The sequence below is a fragment of the Oncorhynchus masou genome, chromosome 11, assembly GCF_036934945.1.
Source record: "Oncorhynchus masou masou isolate Uvic2021 chromosome 11, UVic_Omas_1.1, whole genome shotgun sequence".
Taxonomy (NCBI): Eukaryota; Metazoa; Chordata; class Actinopteri; order Salmoniformes; family Salmonidae; genus Oncorhynchus; species Oncorhynchus masou.
In genome coordinates, this window is record NC_088222.1 from 57,976,953 (window position 1) to 57,995,879 (window position 18,927).

Here is an 18,927-nt window from a genome sequence, read left to right on the forward strand (position 1 = left end):
GAGCCGTGCCAAAGCCGGTAAGAAGAAAGGGACATTTATAAATGAGGGCTTGACTTTTAAACATAATACCACAATCATGACTAGGTCAGTTAGGCTTTCAAATCAAATACAATTGTATTTGTCACATGCTTTGGAAATAACAGGTGTAGACTAACAGTGAAATGCTTACTTACTGGCACTTCCCAACAATGCAGAGTGGGGGGGGGAAGAGAAATAATAGAATAAAAAATAATAATGCCGGCAATACCTTTTAAGATAATGAAACGTTTACGGTAAAATGTCTAGGTTTGAAAGGTGTATAAGACTGCAAACAGCAGGTAAATTAACTTACTAAGAAGTTAAAAGAACTAGGCTTAAAAATAAAACCCATAGATCTTCATGTTTCCCTTCCAAAATGGCATCAAATAAGTAAGCCTGGGAGGGACATATGAAGATGACACGCTAGATTGTGGAACATGCACAGAAGATCAGCAGAACCTGAGCTAACTATAACTATTGGGGCTCTAAATGTGATCCTACTTTGTTTAGGGAGAACAAAACCAAAAGCCCTTTGCTCAGCAGTTGTCTTTCTGATAGGCCTAACAAAGAGTGAGTGTGAACACAGCTGCTGTCTATGCATGTGTGGGAGAATACCACACCTAGGCCAAAACACAGAATCCCAAACACATAAACCCACAGGAGATTTGCTGAAAGGTATCCTGCCATTTACAAAAGGGAAAAGCAGGGTACCGTTCATTTCCAGACAAAAATTACTCTTGATACAGAATATCAGATAATCCCCAATTCCCTGCTTGTTTAATGTATTAAACATATAACTAGGCAAGAAAGGTAGGAGCAAATTCTTATTTACAATTACGGCCTACCAAAAGACCTCCTGCGGGGACGGGGGCATATATAGGACAAAACAAACATCACGACAAGAGACACCACAACACTTCATAAAGAGAGACCTAAGACAACACAGCATGGCAGCAACACATGACAACAACACAGTCGCAACACATCATGGCAGCAGCACAACATGGAAGCAGCACAAAACATGGTACAAACATTATTGGGCACAGACAACAGCACAAAGGGCAAGAAGGTAGAGACAATACATCATGCGAAACAGCCACAAGTGTCAGTAAGAGTGTCCATGATTGAGTCTTTGAATGAAGAGATGATAAACTGTCCAGTTTGAGTGTTTGTTGCAGATCGTTCCAGTCGATAACAGCAGCAAACTAAAAAGAGGCGCGACCCAGAGATGTGTGTGCTTTTAACAGAATATGACTGTCAGAACGGGTGTTGTATGTGGAGGATGAGGGCTGCAGTAAGTATCTCAGATGGGGGGAGTGAGGCCTAAGAGGGTTTAATAAATAAGCATCAACCAGTGGGTCTTGCGACGGGTATACAGAGATTACCAGTTTACAGAGGAGACTAGAGTGCAGTGATGTGTCCTATAAGGGGCATTGGTGGCAAATCTGATGACTGCCTGCTAAAGAACATCTAGCCACTCAAGAACATCCTTAAAACCTCTTTGGGATAGGGGGCAGCATTTTCACTTTTGGAAAAATAGCGTGCCGAATTTCAACTTCCTGCTACTCATGCCAAGAATATAAGATATGCATAGTATTAGTAGATTTGGATAGAACACACTCTGAAGTTTCTAAAACTGTTTGAATCATGTCTGTGAGTATAACAGAACTTATGTAGCAGGCAAAACCCGAGAACTTTGGACATCTTGTTTGCAGTTCCTACCGCTTCCACTGGATGTCCCCAGTCTTTAGAAATAGGTTGAGGATATTCCTTTGTGTAATGAAGAAGTATGGCCATTTTGAATTTGTGTCATTTGAAGTGTACTTTTTGAGAAGGCCCTGACTGGAAAAGTAGGGTGAGTTTGTTTTCTTCCTGTATTGAACACAGATTGTCCCGTCTACAATTTGATCGATTGTTAACGTTTAAAAATACCTAAAGTTTCATTACAAAAGTGGTTTGAAATGTTTTGGCAAAGTTTACAGGTAACCTTTGAGATATTTTGTATTGACGTTGCACAAATTGGAAGCTGTTTTTTTTTGATCAAACGCGCCAAATAAATGGACATTTTGGATATAGATCGACGGAATTAAGCGAACAAAAGGACAATTTGTTATGTTATAGGACATATTGGCGTGCAAACAAGAAGCTGGTCAAAGGTAAGGCATGATTTATATTTTATTTCTGCGTTTTGTGTGGTGCCTGCAGGGTTGAAATATGCTACTCTCTCTTTGTTTAACCGTTGTGCCATCACCAGATAATAGCTTCTTATGCTTTCGCCGAAAAGCCTTTTTGAAATCTGTTGGCTGGATTCACAACGAGTGTAGCTTTAATTTGTATCTTACATGTGTGATTTAATGAAAGTTTGAATTTTATAGTAATTTATTTGAATTTGGTGCTCTGCATTTTCCCTGGTAATTGGCCAGGTGGGACATTTGCGTCCCGCCTATCCCAGAGAGGTTTTTTTATTTCACCTTTATTTAACCAGGTAGGCTAGTGGAGAACAAGTTCTCATTTACAACTGTGACCTGGCCAAGATAAAACATAGCAGTGTGAACAGACGACAACACAAGAGTTACACACAAACAATAAACAAGTCAATAACACAGTAGGAAAAAAAGAGAGTCTATATACATTGTGTGCAAAATGCATGAGAAGGTAGGCAAATAATTACAATTTTGCTGGTGTGCAAAAGAGCAGAAAAATAAATAAATAAAAACAGTATGGAGATGAGGTAGGTAAATTGGGTGGGCTATTTACAGATGGACTATGTACAGCTGCAGCGATCGGTTAGCTGCTCAGATAGCAGATGTTTAAAGTTGGTGAAGGAGATAAGTCTCCAACTTCAGCAATTTTTGCAATTCGTTCCAGTCACAGGCAGCAGAGAACTGGAAGGAAAGGCGGCCAAATGAGGTGTTGGCTTTAGGGATGAGCAGTGAGATACACCTGCTGGAGCACGTGCTACCTGTGAACTGAGATAAGGTGGAGCTTTACCTAGCATGGACTTGTAGATTACCTGGAGCCAGTGGGTCTGGCGACGAATATGTAGCGAGGGCCAGCCGACTAGATCATACAGGTCGCAGTGGTGGGTGGTATAAGGTGCTTTAGTAATACAACGGATGGCACTGTGATAAACTGCATCCAGTTTGCTGAGTAGAGTGTTTGTAGATGACATCGCCGAAGTCGAGGATCGGTAGGATAGTCAGTTTTACTAGGGTAAGTTTGGCGGCGTGAGTGAAGGAGGCTTTGTTGCGGAATAGAAAGCCGACTCTAGATTTGATTTTAGATTGGAGATGTTTGAGATGAGTCTGGAAGGAGAGTTTACAGTCTAGCCAGACACCTAGGTACTTATAGGTGTCCACATATTCAAGGTCGGAACCATCCAGGGTGGTGATGCTCGTCGGGCATGCGGGTGCAGGCAGCGATCGGTTGAAAAGCATGCATTTGGTTTTACTAGCGTTTAAGAGCAGTTGGAGGCCACGGAAGGAGAGTTGTATGGCATTGAAGCTCGTTTGGAGGTTAGATATCACAGTGTCCAAGGACGGGCCGGAAGTATATAGAATGGTGTCGTCTGCGTAGAGGTGGATCAGGGAATCGCCCGCAGCAAGAGCAACATCATTGATATATACAGAGAAAAGAGTCGGCCCGAGAATTGAACCCTGTGGCACCCCCATAGAGACTGCCAGCGGACCGGACAGCATGCCCTCCGATTTGACACACTGAGCAAAGTAATTGGTGAACCAACAAGGCACCTTGATTACTCACAGCGGACTGGAAGAAACCTTTCACTGGAACAGGCCCAGATCCTTTAGTGTGAAGAAAAGACAGCGGAAAGGGTCAAACTGATATCAGAGGAACTTGACGTGGATGTATCACCAGAGGATCTGTAACGGTACCATAGGATCGGCGTGAAACAGAAAACTGTTAGGTACCCTCACGTGGTAATCTTCAAGTTGTGGAACTATCAGATCAAAGTCAACCATCTGAAGGCACGGGGAGGTAGGCAATCGAAAACCATGGCCAATCCATTTGAAATCGTCCAGGACCTGTCTGCTAGGCTGAGAAAAAATAGCAAGCAATAAATTCCGATCAGACAGTCACTGGCGGACAAAGCAAAGGATGGAATTCACAAGCGCCAATGAAGCCATAAACAGACTACAAGAAACCTTTCCAGTTGAAGACCCCTGTCCTGAGAGGATGAAGCAGGGAATAAAGTGATATGCACACTAAGCATACATACAGTGCCTTCAGAAAGTATCCTGGGACCTATTCCACATTTTGTTGTTACAGCCTGAATTCAATATGGATTCAATAGATCCCCCCTCACCCATCTACGCACCCCATAATGAAAACATGTTCATATAATTTTTTTGCAAATGTATTGAAAATGAAATGCAGAAATATCTAATTTACATACATTGACTGATTAAAAACTATAATGTAATACCTACAGAAGGATCTGTTTGCAGAAAAAGTATTTTATCTTCTGGGAAGGACAATATTCCCAGGCTATTTCGTCTCATTCTGTTTTGATGCTGGTCCAATTCATATTGTTAAGTTTGCAACTTTGTTGTCTTGCGCACGCCTTTTATGTGCATGTCTGACACGATAGACTACTTTCTTTTCGAGCTAAATCTACTTTAACAATAGATTGTAGCAGTTTGTTTTGGTGTACATTGAGAGCATTTTAGCTATGTTTTCCTGGATATCCTTTAGCTGTTCATTACTCTCATTTGTATCTCCAGGTTATTTGTAGAAGCCAGACAAAAGTTTAAATTAAGCCTCTAAAATGAATAGATCAATAATCAGCTAAGCAGAAAGCTACCATTTCATTGTAGGATATGATTTGTCACTGTTGATATATTTTAACTAATGCAACCACTACATCCATCTAACTTCCTCCATATGTAGGAATACTGATGTTCAGATATTGGTATCCCAAGACAGTCATTCATATGACCATAAATAGTTAATTCAACTCCACTCACAAGCAATTTTGCATGAAATAAGTAGAGAGATGTTCAGCCACGATGTTTTGACTGTCTGCTCAAATACATACAAGGCCCTTGATGCTGTAATTTGCAAAGGGTGCAGAATGACAGCGAGGCTCCACTCATTCCCATCCTGCACCACTCTGGCCAGCAGCTCGTGGCCTGGCCGGGCTGACAGACATTGTTTATCAGTGATGTCACCACTTCCCGCGAGGGTGGGTGGAGTGAGAAAATACACATATCAGCTAAACTGTGTGACAAAGAGAAAATAGAACCAGTTGCATTTCCCAGCCTTTGTCAGTGAATCAACTGCATGACACTTGGCCCTGGATGCCCTGGACCTCTGTGGCAGTCAGTCATGGACATACAGACATAGTTTTAATGTCATGTGCAGAAGTACAGTGAAATGCCTTAACTGAAAGCTCTAAACCCAACAATGACCAATATCAATGTAGTACTAAAACAAAATAGCATAAGAAATAAAAATAAGAAAAACACGAGAAAGTAAGAAGCTATATACAGGGTCAGTTCCAATACCATATTTTCAATGTGCAGGGATACTGGAGTGATAAGAGGTAGATATGTATAGGGGTAAGGTGAATTGGCATCAGGATGAATTATAAACAGAGTAGCAGCAGAGTAAAGGAAGACTTTATGTGAGTGTATGTGCGCGTGAGTATAGAGTCAGAATAAATGGGTGTGTTGGAGAGTCAGTGTGTGTATGAGCAGGATTGAGCCAGAAGGTGGAGGAACTCTTCTGCTTAGGCACGGTGAAGGAACTCCACCCACTAGTATGCATTTCTGCAGGTGGCCATCAGAGGTAAGATATACCGGAGCCAAACCACAGAAAATCTGCATAACCCACAGCATTAAGGTAAATTCACACACTACAGAGACGAAAAGGTACAGAGAGTAGTGCAGTGTTGCAATGTCGTTTCTCACCGAAGGGGCGGCTCCTTGTAATGTGCACCGGCACCTGACAGTTGTTTTGTTGGAAATTGAGATGTGCCGTAACATTCCTTGCGAAGACATATTTCAACATTTGCTATGCTCAATTATGTCTCTGTCCAGATGAGGAGCATCTGTGCGAGGACGTGAGACGATACGATGACCTCTGCAATCCTTCGATGCAGTTGTAGTCCGTTAAATTTAACTGCTGGAAGGAGATAATCACAAAATTTGAACACAGATAACGATAAAGTAAAGTAAAAATCATCTGTCCTCTGTTGCAACACTCACTACCGAGTTCCAAACTGCCTCTGAAAGCAAGGTCAGCACAATAACTATTCGTCGGGGGCTTCATGAAATGAGTTTTCATGGTCGAGCAGCTGCACACAAGCCTAAAATCCCCATGTGCAATGACAAGTGCTGGCTGGAGTGATGTAAAGCTCGCAGCCATTGGACTATGGAACAGTGGAAACGGGTTCTCTGGAGTGATGCATCACGCTTCATCATTCTGGCAGTCCAACGGACTAATCTGGGTTTGGAGGATGCCAGGAGAACGCCACCTGCCCGAATGCATAATGCCAAACTGTAATGTTTGGAGGAGGAATAATGGAATGGGCTGTTTTTCATGGTTCGGGCCCCTTAGTTCCAGTGAACGGAAATTGAAACGCTACAGCATACAATGACATTCTGGACAATTCTGTGCTTCCAACTTTGTGGAAGGCCCTTTCCTGTTTTAGCCTCCCATGCACAAAGCGAGGTCCATACAGAAATTGTTTGTCGAGATCAGTGTGGAAGAACATGACTGGCCTGCACAGAGCCCTGACCTCAACCACATTGAACACCTTTTGGTGTACTTTTGACATAATCTAGATACACTACATGACCAAAAGTATCTAAATAATCTTAAGTGTGCAGATTCTCTAAAATTATACCTAGGCTAAATAAAAGCCTTCAACCATGAGAGCCACACTATCTCAAAACAGTTAATCACTGATCTGTCTTTCAAATCTATAAAAATGCCCCCTTTTGTATTATTTTTTTACCCGAACCATGCAAATGACATTTTATTGGTCACATACACGTTATTGCGGGTGTAGTGAAATGCTATTAATGCACATCCACTAATAATGACCAACTTCTGGTAGCAGGCATAATAGAAAATGAACAGAGGTTTCAAAAACAATCTCTTAAGCACAACTGCTAGTGAGTAGCCAGCTAATCTTCATATTTAAAATCTAGCCAACTTGGATCTACATTGCCTTCAGAAAGTATTCATACCCTTTCAGCAAAGAGACCCCTTTTTAACATTGGACGTGGCTCTTTAGTAGCCTGCTGGAAAACTGCCTTCAGAAAGTATTCATACCCCTTGACTTATTCCACATTGTTGTTACTGCCTGAAATCACAATGGATCAAATATTTTTCAAACCTCACCCATCTACACACAATACCCCATAATGACAAAATGAAAACATAATTAGACATTTTTGCTAATTTATTGAAAATACAGAAATATCTTATTTACAAAAGTATTCACACCCGAGTCAATACTTTGTAGAAGCAACTTTTGCTGCAAATACAGCTGTGAGTCCTAGTGGGAAAGTCTCTAAGAGCTTTCTACACCTGGATTATGGATTATAGATTACAAGAATACCCACAACATGATGCATTCACCACTATGCTTAAAAATATGGATAATGGTACTCAAATGTGTTGCATTGGATTTGCCCAAAACATTGCCCCAAACATAGCACGCATTTTACACCATTTTAAAGATACAATTCTCGTTAATCCAACCACAGTGTCCGATTTCAAAAAGGCTTTTCGGCGAAAGCAGAACATATCATTATGTTAGGTCAGCAACTAGTCATAGAAAGCATTCAGCCATTTTCCAACCAAAGAGAGGTGTCACAAAAAGCAGAAATATAGATACAATTAATCACTAACCTTTGAAGATCTTCATCAGATAACACTCCCAGGACTCAATGTTACACAATACATGTATGTTTTGTTCGATCAAGTTCATATTTATATCCAAAAACCTCAGTTTACATTGGCGCCATGTTCAGAAATGCCTCCAAAACATCCGGAGAAATTGCAGAGAGCCACATCAAATAACATAAATACTCATCATAAACTTTGATGAAAGATACATGTTTTAAATAGAATTAAAGATAAACTTGTTCTTAATGCAATCGCTGTGTCAGATTTCAAAAAATCTTTACGGCAAAAGCACAATATTCAATCATCTGAGAACAGCGTTCAGCCACAAAAGCAAGCCATACCCGCCAAATTGTGGAGTCAACAAAAGTCATAAATAGCTTTATAAATCTTCACTTACCTTTGCTGATCTTCGTTGGAATGCATTCCCAGGACTCCCACTTCCACAAGAAATGTTTGTTTTGTTCGATTAGGTCCATATTTATGTCCAAATACCTCCGTTTTGTTCGCACGTTTAGTTCACTATTCCAAAGGCACAATGTGCGAGCTCAAAATCCAGACGAAAAGTCAAAAGAGTTCCATTACAGTTTGTAGAAACATGTCAAACGATGTTAACTATCAATCCTTATGGTCTTTTTATAATGAATCTTCAATAACATTCCAACCAGACAATAGCGAATTCATTACAAAGGAAAAAGAAGGAACGCCATGACAGCGCAGTAAACTGATTGGCCTCAACCAAGTCCACTTGTTGAAACAGCTCGTATTCGACACCATTCCACAATAGAAGCCTCAAACAACTTTCTAAAGACTGTTGACATCTGCTGGAAGGCTTGGGAAGTGCAATCTGGCCCAATAGACACAGCATATTAGACAGGCAACCACTTAAATGAAGCTACAAACCTCAGATTTCCCACTTCCTGGTTGGATTTGTCTCAGGTTCTCGCCTGCCATATGAGTTCTGTTATACTCACAGACATCATTCAAACAGTTTTAAAAGCTTCAGAGTGTTTTCTATCCAATACTACTAATAATATGCATACATTAGTATCTGGGACTGAGTAGCAGGCAGTTTACTTTGGGCACCTTATTAACCCAAGCTACTCAATACTGCCCCCCTGTCACCAAGACGTTAAGCAACTTTTTACTCCTGAGGTTATTTAGGCATGCCATAACAAAGGAGTTGAATACAAATTGACTCAAGCCTTTTCAGAGCTTCCGAGAGCTGGCCGCCCAGCCAAACTGAGCAATTAGGGGAGAAGGGCCTTGGTCAGGGAGGTGACCTACAGATCCTCTGTGGAGATGGGAAAACCTTCCAGAATGACAACCATCTCTGCAGCACTCCACCAATCAGGCCTTTATGCTATAGAGTGGCCAGATGGAAGCCACTCCTCAGTAAAAAGGCACACGACAGCCTGCTTGGAGTTTGCCAAAAGGCACCGTAAGGACTCTCAGACTGTGAGAAACAAGATTCTCTGGTCTTATGAAACCAAGATTGAACTCTTTGCCTGAATGCTAAGTGTCATGTCTGAATGAAACCTGGCACCATTCCTACGGTGAAGCGTGGTGGTGCAGCATCATGCTGGGGGATATTTTTCAGCGGCAGGGACTGGGAGACTAGTCAGGATCGAGGGAAAGATGAACAGAGCAAAGTAAAGAGAGATCATTGATGAAAATCTGCTTCAGAGCGCTCAGATTCACCTTGCAACAGTTCTCCGCTTATAGGCAGACTCAAAAGCCTTGGTTTCTCAAATGACTGTCTCGCCTGGTACACCAACTAGTTCTCATACAGAGTTCAGTGTGTCAAATCGGGGGGCCTATTGTCCAGACCTCTGGCAGTCTCTATGGGGGTGCCACAGGGTTCAATTATTGGGCCGACTCTCTTCTCTGTATACATCAATGAAGTCGCTCTTGCTGCTGGTGATTATCTGATCCACCTCTATGCAGAAGACACCATTCTGTATACTTCTGGCCTTTTTTTGAACACTGTGTTAACTAACCTCCAGACAAGCTTTAATGCCATACAACTCTCCTTCCGTGGACTCCAACTGCTCTTAAATGCAAGTAAAACTAAATGCATGCTCTTCAACCGATCGCTGCCCACACCTGCCTGCCCGAATAAAATCACTACTCTGTACGGATTTAGAATATGTGGACAACTACAAATACCTTGGTGTCTGGTTAGACTGTAAACTCTCCTTCCAGACTTACATTAAACATCTCCAATCCAAAATTAAATCTAGAATTGGCTTCCTATTTCGCGACAGCATCCTTCACTCATGCTGCCAAACATACCCTCGTGAAACTGACTATCCTACCGATCCTCAACTTCGACGATGTCATCTACAAAATAGCTTACAATACTCTACTCAGCAAATTGGATGCAGTCTATCACAGTGCCATCCGTTTTGTTACCAAAGCCCCTTAAAACCACCCCCAACTGCGACCTGTATGCTCTAGTCAACTGGCCCTCGCTACATATTTGTCGCCAGACCCAATGGCTCCAGGTCATCTATAAGTCTTCGCTACTATCTTCATCTTCTACTTCGCTACTATGGCCTATTTATACACTGTATATAGACTTTTTCTATTGTATTATTGACTGTACCTTTGTTTATTTCATGTGTTACTCTGTGTTGTTGTTTGTGTCGCACTGCTTTGCTTTATCTTGGCCAGGTCGCAGTTGTAAATGAGAACTTGTTCTCAACTTGCCAACCTGGTTAAATGAAGGTGGGAAAAAAATCAAATTTTAAAAAACTGGACAACGATCCTAAGCACACAGCCAAACTGAGCAAACCCGGGAGATAGACCTTGGTCAGGGAGGTGACCAAGAACCCAATGGTCACTGACAGAGCTCCAAAGTTCCTCTGTGGAGAAGGGAGAACCTTACAGAAGGAACGTGGATAGATGGCAGCATTCATGGAAAACTGAAAGCACAAACCACCGCATTTAACCATTGCAAAGTGACTGGGAATACAAACAGTGTAGTTATTCCCTCTGTAAGGCAATCAAACAGGCAAAACGGCAGGACAGAGACAATATAGAGTCGCAATTCAAAGGCTCAGACACGAGACGTATGTGGCAGGGTCTACAGACAATCAAGGATTACAAAGGGAAACCAGCCACATCGCGGATGTCTCACTTCCAGACAAACTAAACACTTTTGCCCGCTTTTAGGATAACACAGTGCCACCGACTCAAGGATTGTGGATTCTCGTTCTCCGTGGACGACGTAAGTAAGACGTTTAAACAAAATACCTAGCCGCGTCCTCAGAGCATGCGCAGACCAGCTGGCTGGAGTGTTTACAGACATACAGTTGAAGTCGGAAGTTTACATACACCTTAGCCAAATCCAATTCTCACAATTCCCTGTCTTAGGTCAGTTAGGATCACCACTTTATTTTAAGAATTTAAATGTCAGAATAATAGTAGAGAGAATGATTTACTTCAACTTATATTTCTTTCATCACATTTCCAGGGGGTCAGAAGTTTACACACGCTCAATTAGTATTTGGTAGCATTGCCTTTAACTTGTTTAACTTGGGTCAAACGTTTCAGGTAGCCTTCCACAAGCTTCCCACAATAAGTTGAATTTTGTCTCATTCCTCCTGACAGAGCTGGTGTAACTGAGCCAGGTTTGTAGGCCTCCTTGCTTGCACACGCTTTTTCAGTTCTGCCCACAGAACTATGTGATTGAGGTCAGGGCTTTGTGATGGCCACTCCAACACCTTGACTTTGTTGTCCTTAAGCCATTTTGCCACAACTTTGGAAGTATGCTTGGGGTTATTGTCCATTGGTAAGACCCATTTGCGACCAAGCTTCAACTTCCTGACTGACGTCTTGAGATGTTGCTTCAATATATCCACGTAATTTTCTTTCCTCATGATGCCATCTATTTTGTGAAGTGCACCAGTCCCTCCTGCAGCAAAGCACCCCCACAACATGATGCTGCCACCCCGTGCTTCACGGTTGGGATGGTGTTTTTCGGCTTGCAAGCCTCCCTCTTTTTCCTCCAAACATAGCAATGGTCATTATGGCCAAACAATGGCCATAATGTGGCTTCTTCCTTGCTGAGCGGCCTTTCAGGTTATGTCGATGTAGGACACGTTTTTACTGTGGATATAGATACTTTTGTACCCGTTTCCTCCAGCATCTTCACAAAGTCCTTTGCTGTTGTTCTGGGACTGATTTGCACTTTTCTCACCAAAGTACTTTCATCTCTAGGAGACAGAACACATCTCCTTCCTGAGCGGTATCACTGAGTTTTGAAGGTAGGCCTTGAAATACATCCACAGGTATACCTCCAAATGACTCAAATGATGTGAATTAGCCTATCAGAAGCTTATGAAGCCATGACATTTTCTGGAATTTTCCAAGCTGTTTAAAGGCACAATCAACTTAGTGCAGTCAAACTTCTGACCCACTGGAATTGTGATACAGTGAATTATAAGTTAAATAATCTGTCTGTAAACAATTGTTGGAAAAATTACTTGTGTCATGCACAAAGTAGATGTCCTAACCGACTTGCCAAAACTATAGCTTGTTAACAAGACATTTGTGGAGTGGTTAAAAAAACGGGTTTAATGACTCTAACCTAATGTATGTAAACTTCTTACTTCAACTGTAGATGTTCCATAAAAATAAATCTACCGTTTCCAGCTACAATAGTCATTTACAACATTAACAATGTCTACACTATATCTCTGATCAATTTGATGTTATTTTAATGGGCAAAAAAAAAAGTGTTTTCATTTAAAAAACAAGGACATTTCTAAGTGACCCCAAAATTTTGAACGGTAGTGTAATACTTCAAAGTACTATTTAAGTAGGTGGTATCTGTACTTATCTGTACTTCACTATTTATATTGACAATTTTTACTCCACTACATTCCCAAAGAAAATTATGTACTTTTTACTCCATTCATTTTTCTTGACACCGAAAAAAAATCATTACATTTTGGATGCTTTGCAGGACAGGAAAATGGTCCAATTTACAAACATATCAAGAGAACATCCCTGGTCATGCCAACCGACTGCCTTTGATTGCCTAGTTTGTAAATGTTGTCTTGAGTGTGCCCCTGGCTATCGGTAAATAAAAAAATATAAAAAAATATTTTAAAAAAACAAGAACTGTGCCATCTGGTTTGCTTAATATAAGGAGTTTGAAATTATTTTTTACTTTTGATACTTTCACTCATTTTACTGGGTAACTTGAGTCATTTTCTATGAAGGTAATTGGATACTTTTTCCACCACTGCCTTTTTCCAAAAACACGCATTGCTTGCGGTACGTTGTTTAGAGCAAGTGTCAGGGCTCTTAACAAAACTCCCCCATACCTTCAATAGACGCTAAAGCAGTTCGCGTCTATGAATGGGGTAGGAGAAAATCAGACACATCTAATAATATTAGAAAAGGAAAGGGACATGGGATTTCATAACAAACGCGTTGGTCCACTGGCCTGAAACCATGACAAGGAAAATGCATGCGTCGTGGGAATGAGATATTATTTACCTGTCAGTGAGTGTTGACTGTGTCTCGCTCATTGGGCTTCCGTTGTTTTTTTCCACAAGGATTTTATCCAACTGACGTTAGCATTTTCATCAAAATGACAAACTGTATTTTGGAGAATGGCTTCGTCTTGGCTTTCAATGTCCGTTCCACAACGATTCAAATTCGTTTAATCCATTAAAATAAAAACGTATGGGTTCAGTGTAGACTTCAATTCTTTGGTGTATTTAGTTTGTTCAAATATTGATGTAAAACAATTGTTCCAGACAGAAGACAGAGGTGACTAAATGTTCTTCTTCAGAACCATTACGGGGGCGTGCATTAAACAACGTATTGCCAATGATACATTGATAACTCTGAGTATGGTGAAATGTTACGAGAAAATAAAACGTTAACCTCTCAATATCTTTAGGAGAAACATTAATTGCGAACACACTGTATCATGGGCATCGCCTGCCGCTGCCTGCGTCCGTCTTTGTCAATAGACTACCGGGAAAGTATTAGCACTGGCTACCTATTGTTAATTTGTTTCCATGTGAAATAACACTGCACAAAGTTACTAATTCGACCAATGTTTTGACAAGATTGGTCTAATCGTTCTGAAGATTCCTTGTTTTAGTTGTTTTCTTTTCATTAAGTTCTCTCAAATGAAGCTTGGTTTCTCTCGAAGTTGGTCGCTTATTTACCTTCCAAAATGTTTTCATGGTAAAATTCCCATCCGATTCGCCCCTTCTAAAGGTTTTCACGAAATGTGAAATATTGTTTCACCACTCCGTTCCAAATACCGTTTAGATTACATGAGCGATCCTCACAGGCCTTACGCTCTTTACTGTACTATAGTGCGGATGGAAATTGAAATAATTTTCCCACCCCTAAAAAGGGAGAGGAAAAAATATATACAAAAATATCACCTTTCCTCTTGGGCCAAACCGGGTCCCGACGCAGCAATTCGTAACAGCAACTTTTGAAAGCAACACACAGATCTCGACAAATTCCGTTTTCTGCAGCCTAGTTTATTTTGCGGTTGAGAGTACTACGTTTTATTGAATTACAGTATGTATTTGAATCAAAACACCTAGGTACGTTTTCGGAATAGAGCTTTCAAAACCTTTGATGTTGGGCTGGCTAAATGGGATGGTCATGATTCAACATCTTATCTCCATGCTATATATGACAGACCAGTAGATGGCCCATTTACTAAGCCTATTATTGCACATTCCAACAGATACATTTTAATATAATGTTTATTTGGCTATCATTATATTAATTATACATTATATTATATTGGCTAGATATATATGTATAGGCTCTATAAGTAGTACCAGGCCCAGCAAGTCAATTATTTTATTCTTTTTTTTCCACAAAAGGGCTTTATTACAGACATTCTGAGGAAATGTTAACATGGTATATATAAGCAATAATTTATAATGTTTCTCTGTCCGCTTTTGTATGTTTAGTATATAATCTAGATCATGCATTCTATTGTACTAGGTACTGATTTATTGATTTTCTGATGTACACTACATGACCAAAAGTATGTGGACACCTGCTTGTCGAACATCTCTTTCCAAAATCATAGAGTTGGTCCCCGTTTGCGGCTATAAAAGCCTCCACACTTCTGGGAAGGCTTCCCACTAGATGTTGATTATTATGATTATTCCTCCTCCACCAAACTTTACAATTGGCATTATGCATTCGGGCAGGTAGCGTTCTCCTGGCATCCTCCAAACCCAGATTCGACCGTCAGACTGCCAGATGGTGAAGCGTGATTCATCACTCTAGTGAACGAGTTTCCACTACTCCAGAGTCTAATGGCGATGAGCTTTACACCACTCCAGCCAACGCTTGTCATTGCGTATGGTGATCTAAGGCTTGTGTGTGGCTGCTCGGTCATGGAAACCAATTTCATAAAGCTCCCGACAAACAGTTATTGTGAAGCACAAGGCAGCTTGGAACTCGGTAGTGAGTGTTGCAGTTGAGGACAGATGATTTTTACGAACTATGTGCTTCAGCACTCGACTCTCCTGTTCTGTGAGCTTGTGTGGCCTACCACTTCGCGGCTGAGCCGTTGCTGCTCATAGACGTTTCCACACCACAATAACTTAGTTGACCGTGGCAGCTCTAGCAGGGCGGAAGTTTGACTAACTGACTTGTTGGAAAGGTGGCATCCTATGACGGCGCCACGTTGAAAGTCACTGAGCTCTTCAGTAAGGCCATTCAACTGCCAATGTTTGAAATTAAATTGCATGGCTGTGTGCTCGATTTTATACACCTGTCAGCAATGAGTGTTGTTGAAATAGCTGAATGCACTAATTTGAAGTGGTGTCCACATACCTTTGTATATGTAGGCTGCGGTCCAAACACTTAAAAGACACACCCTTGTCCACTTACCCTCGCACTTGGGGGAATCCCCGTTGCCATCTTGGCGGGTGGTCCAAATGATTAGCCAAGCAAGGGAAGTTTGCAACGTAAGCCCCTCAGCCCTCGTTTTTAGTCAGCTTTGCGAGTGTACAATTATATTCACTCCGTGGCCTTAGACTCCACATAATTAAATGTGACGATTGTACACAAGTGTAAGTGAAAACGAATACAAATAAGTTAGAAATTGTGCTACTAATGCACGACGGCACAAACACGTACATACAAACATTGTAAAAAGTAAATCTGTTTTTGTTTGGTTATCTTTTGGAAATTGTAGAAATAAAACATTTTCCTTCTTCAGAAGATCCAGCTAGGCAGGCTAACATTAGTTAGCTAATTAATTTGCTAGCTATCATACTGTAGGCGTATATTAATAACTATACATTTCATATAAGTAGACGTGCATTCATAATTGACTGTAGAGTATATAAAGCACCAACAAGCTACCGATGGCTGAAAACGCATTGCGGGATGAACGAGTGTCGATTGTTCAGCCAAAGGTGGTCCATTTAAAAATCCCTCCCTCACTTCCACACACAGGTGTGTGCGCTGACAATTTACACTGATGATGGCCTGAGGCAAAATCATTTTTGTTTTGTTTTCACCTTTTATTTATGCACTTTTTTTGCACTATAATATCTTCTTTGGCACCATGATGCTTCAATAAACATCTTTATTTTGCATTCAAGCCTCAGTTTTAAATCTATTCCTTTTTTCTACAGTGTGCAGTTCTCTATTTCTTCCAGCAGCCCTGTTACTGTATATTAGCCCAAAATCCTTTCAGTGAACCATTTATAGTAGGCTACATTCTGTATGACAGTCTTTTAAGCTGCATTGCATACACTGAAAAAAACTGATGGTATTTCCTCCTTTATCTCCCTTATCTATGATCAGATGATGTTATGTCTGGTAATATATCAGAGTCTCCAAATCTTTAGCCAATTGTCTGGACAATCTAAGTACTGGGTACTTAGTCATTATATAGCCTACCATGCTTAATGCATTTTACCTGGCTGCATAACATACGGTGCATCAATCGCCTCATCACAAATCTGAATTATAATCAGGATTAGTTATAGGATGTTGCAGTCATTATTGAGTCATAAAATAACCACAAAGAGGTGCATCAAGGTGGCTCTGACATTCAGTTTGCCAATACCTCCTTAGATCTATGATCAATAGAATCAGCCGTACAAAAAGAGATTCCAGAAATCATCATGTTTAATATAGAACATGTGTACCTGCTGACAAACAATAACAGTATTCAGTGAGTGAACACTTGACCACACCACTTGCATCAATACTGATAGGTAGGGGCCTACTGTCGTAGAGGAACTTCCCTTTGTGCAATTTCAATCTTGGCTGCACACTTTCTCATGATGCTCATGGAAAAATGCAGTTGGAGTACACTGTCACCCAGAGGACATATAATGTATTGCAAGACCACTTTAAAGGGGGTTGAACTTCCTCATTTTTTGGCTTAGCCATGAAAACTTCTTCAGGGTCGGTGGGTCCCCTGTAGGACGTTGAGATTAGCATGTGATTAGCATGAGGTTGTAATTAACAAGAACATTTCCCAGGACATAGACATATCTGATATTGGCAGAAAGCTTACATTCTTGTTAATCTAACTGCACCATCCAATTTACAGTAGTTTTTAGTGAAATAATACCATGCTATTGTTTGAGGAGAGTGCACAGTTTTGAACATAAAAAAGTTATTAATAAACCAATTAGGCACATTTGGGCAGTCTTGAAACAACATTTTGAACAGAAATACAATGGTTCATTGGATCAGTCTATAACTTTGCATATACACTGCTGCCATCTAGTGGCCAAAATCGACATTGCAGCTGGGCTGGAATAATACATTTCTTGCAGTTCAAAGATGAAAGTACAAAAAAAATGTAAAAGAACGGTTGTTTTTTTCTTTGTATTATCTTTTACCAGATCTAATGTGTTATATTCTCCTACATTCCTTTCACATTTCCACAAACTTCAAAGTGTATTCAAAGAATATGCATATCCTTGCTTCAGGGCCTGAGTTAAAGGCAGTTAGATTTGGGTATGTCATTGTAGGCAAAAATTGGAATAAGGGTCCGATCCTGAAGAGGATTTATTAAAGCGCAACTGGAAGCAATAAACAATTTCTCTGATAGAAAACGGCCAATGTGGCATCGATATTAGTCAGAAACATTTATTCTAGTGTCAAAATTGCGCTCTAACCAATACTACGGCAGAACACACCACAGTGAGACGGATGGTTTGTCAGCACTGGTGGTTTGTTTACATAGCAGGTTAGAAGAATTCATGTGGCAGGTTAGAAGAACTAACTTGACAGGTTATGAGACCTAACCAGGTAGGTTAGGATAACTAATGTGTCAGGTTAGGAGACTGATATTAAGGTTAGAAAAAGGGTTAGGGTTAGGCTTAGCTAAAAATTCTACAGTTGTCAACAACTGTTATCCTCGACACAACAACTAGATTGAGCTGAAATGGTAGCCACAATGGTACAAACCATCGGTCTCATAATACCTGCCCATCAGCGGATCTGACATTCTTTACATAAGACAACAAGTTTCAATTTTCTTTACTTGAAAAATACCAAGAACCTTAGGTGTACAATTGCACGACTAAAACCTCCTCGGCAAAAATGTCCAAATTAATTACAGGTTGGTTAAATTATCATAGATTCATTCAGACTATTTTAGGGAAATAATACTGGCTTTGTTCATCGGCGTCTCATGGGGAACTAACATCAGTAACTGTGGCTAGTTAGGGACCGTCAATGTTGCACATCTTTCAGTTGTATCATTAATTGCTTTCAATATTTGTTTATGAATTTCTACAATTTATAGTTGGTTTGAGGTTTTCAAATCTTAGAAATTTGGAGCTATTGACATTTTTTATATTGTCTCATGTACATTGTGTTATTTACTGATGGTCTATAACTAGCCCCATAGGGATATCAAATGTCAAAGCAAGTTGTGCAGCTGCTCTCTGAATTGATGATCACTTGGGTGCTGCCAGCTGTGGGTATGTGCACACGATTAAAGTAAACAGAACGTAATGAAAACTGTTATGGTACCCTTCATTCTGTGACATT

General features: G+C 40.6%; 1 pseudogene; it reads right to left on the minus strand.

The window, feature by feature from the left end:
* Nucleotides 1–14,539, minus strand: part of LOC135548874 (rho guanine nucleotide exchange factor 12-like) — a 139,938-nt pseudogene extending 125,399 nt beyond the window's left edge.
* Nucleotides 14,540–18,927: the final 4,388 nt, after the last annotated feature.